General features: G+C 39.1%; 1 pseudogene; it reads left to right on the forward strand.

Moving 5' to 3' along the window:
• The first annotated feature begins 353 nt into the window (after positions 1 to 353).
• On the forward strand, positions 354 to 472 carry LOC111742935 (annotated as a pseudogene).
• The last annotated feature ends 5,345 nt before the right edge of the window (positions 473 to 5,817 follow it).

Here is a 5,817-nt window from a genome sequence, read left to right on the forward strand (position 1 = left end):
GAACATCAGTACTGTGATTGTGATGTCCGGCCAAGGTTGAGAACCTCTGATTTGATCTAACCCATTACTTTACAAATAAGAATATGGACTTTCATAGAAATTAAGTGTTTTGTTCCAGATAAAATAGCCTACTTAATGTCAGAGTTAGGATTAACAGCTATGTCTGTCTGCCTACATGCAGGTGAGTTTTTATGCTGTGTACAACATCACCTAGAACGTTTAACATTGTTATTAACTCTTCGAGGTATAATTTACATACGATAAAGTGCACAGATTTTATTAAGCAGCTTGATGAGTTTTGTTTTATGATACATAACTATGTAACCGCCTCCCTAATCAAAATATAGAGCCCCGTCTACAGCCATGCCACCCTGAACAAGCTCAATCTCATCCGATCTTGGAAGCTAAGCAGGATCGGGCCCGGTTAATACTTGGATGGGAGACCACCTAGGAAGACCAGGTGCTATAAGTGTAAAAAATAAAAAAATAAGGGATTGTAAGCTGACAAGGTCCTGCAAGGTCCTGTGAGGTCAACCAAGGGTTGCCTCGCCTGAAAAAAAAAAAAAGACATGGAACCCCACAAAGTTTTCTCATGCCCCTTTGCAGTCAATCCCACTCTACCTCCTGCCCCAGACAACTGCTAATCTGATTTCTATTGCTACAGATTAGTTTTGCTTGTCCTATATCTTTATATAAATGAGGAGAAAAAAGCCTCAGAATGTACTCTTTTGTCTGGCCTCTTTCCCTTAGCTAAATGTTTCAGAGATTCATCTACGCTGTTGCTTGAACCAGTATTTCTTCCTTTTTATTGCTAAGTAATATTCCACGGTATAAACAAATACCCATTTATCTGTTGATGGATATTTAAGTTGTTTTCAGTTTGGAGTTATGAATAAAACCACTATGAATATTCACATAAAATCTTTCTATGGATATATGTTCTCTTTTCTGGATAAATGCCTAAGAACAAATTTGCTGAGTCACATGGTAAGTTTATATTTAACTGTGTAGGAAATTGTCACGCTGTTTTCTAAAGTGATTGTACCATTTTATATTTCCACCAGAATCTCTGAGACTCCCAGTTGCTGTGCATTCTCACCAACATTTGTATTAGTTTTTCTATTGTTGCCATAACAAAATTCCACAAATTTAGAGGCTAAAACAATGCAAAGTTGTTATCTTCTAGTTGAGTAAGCCAGAATGCTGACACAGATCTCACTGGGCTAAAACCGAAGTGCTGGCAGGGCTGTTTTCCTTTCTGAAGGCTCTGGGGGAGTCCATGTCCCACTCACTCAGGTTCCTGGCAGAATTCAGTGACCTGAGATTGTAGGATAAAGATTCTCATGTTCTTGCTGGCTGCAAATTGAAGACAGTTCTGTTTCTAGAGACCACTGCATTTCTTGGCTTGTAGCCATCTTCCTCTATCTTCAAAGCTAACGGCCACCAGCGAGTCAAATCCTTTTCCCATCTCATCTCTTTGACCCACTCTTCTGCCTTACTCTTTCACTTTTAACAGTTTATATAATTAGATCGAATCCATTCAAACAATCCAGGGTAATCTCCCTATTTCACTTATCTACCTTAATTCCATCTGCAACCTTAATTCCATTTGCCATGTGATGCAACATATTCACAGGTCCCAGAGATTAGAATGGGGACATCTTTGTGGGACCACATACTGGCTGACATACCACCACCCTAGATATTCATGCTATTGTTATTCCTTTTACGTCTATATCTGTTGTGAATTCCACCTGACAATGTATTAATTTTTCAAAAAAATCAGTTGTTCTTCACAAAAAGCTACACATCCTATGATTTTATTTATATGAGATGTTTAGAATGGGCAAATTCATAGACACAGTTTAGTGCTCTCCAGGGGCTGGATGGGCTAGTGGATGGCAGGGAGTGACTGCTAATTGTTACAGGATTTCTTTTTGAGATGATGGAATTTTCTGGGATTAGATAATGGCGATGATTTTACAACCTTGTGAATATATTAAAAATTACCATATTGTATGCTTTAAAAGGGTAAACTTTATGGTATGTGAACTATATCTCAACTGAAAAAAATAGAGGGAAAAAGCCACTTGTCTTTGAAGGAAATTACATGAAGAAAAAAAGCAGCTTTTTCACCAGTCAGTCGTTGACTAAGCCGTCTCCATGAGGAATTAGCCCAGCTGCCTTGCTTGTGGCACGCTCCCATACTGAAGGCTACGGGAGCAGTTCCAAAAATAGAACTAGTAAAAAATCTCTGACTCAACATTAAACTATAGATACAAGCCCAGTTCAAAAAGAGTCATGAAGTTAATATTTGAAGATAACTTTATTATCTTTAGTTTAAGTTTCTTTAAGTGAGATATATATATATAACTTACAGGCCCCTTCATTCCTTGGCTTGTAGCTATCTTTCTCTATCTTCGAAGTCAGCAGCCACCAGTATATATGTTGCCATATATATGGTATATATCTATATATATCTGTATATACACCATATATATGGTAAAAGATACATGCAGTCAGTGTGTAAAATTTCACTAATCTCTGACACATAAGCTTAATGTCTTTTTACATTAATTTTTTTTTTCTTTCCCTATTGCGTTGACTAGAACCCCAATAAAATGTTGAAGGGAAATGGTGATAGCCTACATCTTTGTCTTATTCTTGACTTTGAAAGCATTCAATATTTCACCATTAAGTATAATGCCAGTTATAAGTGTTTTTAATTTTTAGTCTACCAAATTAAGAAAACATCTTTCTATTCCTGGCTTGCTCTTTGTTTAGCTTTTAATTACCTTAATAATTTATTGATTATCATGTAAAAACTTGTCCATGGTGTCTCAGATAATAGTATCAAATTTAGTTATTCAATAAATAATGAGTAACTTTGATGAGGTAGGTTCTATTTTAGGTACTGGGACCAAAAAAAATAAATAACACACAGCCCTAGTCCTGTACTACCTCACAGTCAAAATGCTATGGGATCATTAAGAGAAAGAAACTGACTTTAGTAGAGAGGAATCAATGAAGGATTCAGAGAAAGTAATATTTGGGCCAAATTTTGCAGGCAGGGAAAAGTGAGTAAAGTACATTTTGGGTAGAAGTTACAGCTTGAAGATGTAAAAGAACATGGAGTAGGAGGTGACCGCATTACACCAATAGAAGCATCGAGGAAGGGTGGTGGAACACGAGGCCAGAAGGGAAGGTCAATGCAGACTATAAAGTAAATTATAAAATTTGATAATGGGTTTAGACTGGATCCTGTGGATGAAGAGGAGCCATCAAAGTATTTTGAAAGGTTATTCTGCTGACAGGTGGGGAAATAGAGGATAATGGAGATTAAAGCTGATAAACCAGTTAAGAAGCCAGTGATAAGGATCTGAAGTAGGGAAGATATGGGCAAGAGGAAAAGATAATATATAGTGAGCATTAGGAAGTAGAAACAGCTGAATTGATTGTTAAATTGGATGTAAAGTGAGGGAGAACAGGAATCAATGTTTCTTTCCTGGTTACTTGGGTAATTGTTAACATAAACAAAGATACAGGGAATTTAGAAGGGTGAAGATGCTGGGTTCAGTTGTGGATTTGCTGCTGAGGAAGGCCACCAAGTGGGATGTTTAGAAGAAAGGTGAAATGTTGGCCTCACACTCCTGATTAGGATCAGTCCTGGTGAAGTTGCTGATCCAGAAGCTAGATTATTAAAATAAATCTAGGATTGGCGCTAACATTTTGAGGGATTTACAGCAAGCTCTAGCTCTAGAAGGGCTGTCAGGCCCTATGATTTCCCCCATTTTGTAATCAGCATCAATTTACATGTGGCATGGCCATCTGAAGTTTCCAAGCCCTCCTAAGTCACTCTTTTCTGGGCTTTGGCCCTGAATTGTTTTCATCGCTGTCCCTTGGCCTTGAATTATTTTGACCTCTGACCCACCTATCCGGGCTTATATCTAACAGTAACCCAAATATGAAAGAACACCCTTGAGGTTTGATTTTGTTATCAATATAACCAAATAGAAACCTAAACACACACACACACACACACACACACACACACACACACACGCACACACACACACACACACCATGAATCATTACTGATTCCCAAATTCTTCCCAATGGGAGAATGAGTGGAAATAGGTGTGTATTAGGCATGTAGGTATGTATGTGTGTGTTTAGTTGAAATGTAATAGGTATGTATGTGTGTGTTTAGTTGAAATGTAATAACTAAAAGCAGGTTGGATACCTGGCTAATGATAGCTGGAGAAAGTAGGAATCTTGTGTGGAAAGGGGAAGACTCACTAAGGTTTGGGATTAAAGGAGAAGGAAGGCTGTGGGGAGTGGGCAGTGAAGGTGAGTAGTAGGAGGGTGGTCATGCCAACAGCATAGCTATAATGTTAGGTTTTGTTGGACATAAAAATTTGCAAAGCACATCGAGGAAGAATTCTCAACATATAACCATGGACTGATGGAGCCCAATCTTTTATTCTCTCATAGGGGATTGTAGGAGGAAATCTGGAAATCCCTTTTTGCTTGGTGAGTAATCTCAGCCACAGCTGGCTAATGGTTCCTCTGTGATGTTGAACAATGTATGGGAATGTGGGTGTTTGGTGAGGTGGCCAAAGAACCTTCTACATGGTGAAAGGAAAATCATGACCTTTCCTTTCCAAAGCACTCTTCACCCAGCTAGTCTCCCCTAGATCAAACACAAACACCAGGATTCAAATAAGGTACACACATTTTTTACAAAAGGTCAGAAAGGTCTCCCTGAGCAATATTACCTAGGAACACCAGATTTTCTGTTTCCCTCCCACCACAAAAGGCTGTGCGTGGGAGGCATGTACAGACTCAGACCTTTAGGAGGAAGGGGTACTCTACATGGGTTATCCCTCTTTTCTAACCCTCTTCTACTCTCCCCAGTTTGTTGTCTTACAGGTCTTTCTTCTGGACCTTCAGTCTGGTGTTCACACCCACCCTTCAGAAATCTCTATTGCTCCTCACTGGAGTTTCCTCCTCTGTGATCTTCCTGAGGCCATGAACCCAAACATCCCAGGCTTTGCAAACTCCAAAGGGAAAGGGGTTTGCTCTGGATTTATGTGTCAAAGAGATAGAAAGTGCCTTGATTCAATTTCCCTACCAGCAAGAATTGTGGCTGATTTCCTCTGCCCTAAGAAGCAAGCATATTCATCAAAGCAAGCATTCATTTGCACTCACCATATCCCCAATCCCACCCCAAAGACATCACAGACTAGTTGCGTAGGAAGAAAGCATATTTCATGGGAAACCATAATGCTGACATCATCATGCTAAGGAGCATTTGGCCCATTCCATTATGAGAGTCACAACTTGAGTGTGAATGTCTCCATTTAATGTGAATGGCTCTTACTCCAATTAGATTCTTCTCTCGTGAAGGGAATAACAGGCATGCATGTGTTAGGTCTCTATTTTACACTAGCTGCCACTTACTGATATATAATTCACTTTGTACACATAGTCCTATGTAATCCTTACAGTGACCCAGCCATAAAGAAACTGAGTCTCAGAGAGTTAGAAAATTGCCCAAGTTCTCATAGATGGTGAACAATGGAGCTGGTATTTGAGTCCAGATATATCTCCAAAGTCTATGATCTGTATTGTGCTACCTCTTAGCATGAGGTGAGCAGAGATGTAACCAAAGGAAATATCACGGGATTCTGGATTTTTAAATCAGATGCTCATGTGCTTGTTTGTTAGGGCAAAAATCAAAGTGGATTTTTTAATCTTTTCTCTCTTCCTCCTTAACTCCTTCCCTTCCTCCCTTCCTCCCTTTCTCTCCTCTTT

This window comes from Pteropus vampyrus, unplaced genomic scaffold, assembly GCF_000151845.1.
Source record: "Pteropus vampyrus isolate Shadow unplaced genomic scaffold, Pvam_2.0 Scaffold4, whole genome shotgun sequence".
Lineage (NCBI taxonomy): Eukaryota > Metazoa > Chordata > Mammalia > Chiroptera > Pteropodidae > Pteropus > Pteropus vampyrus.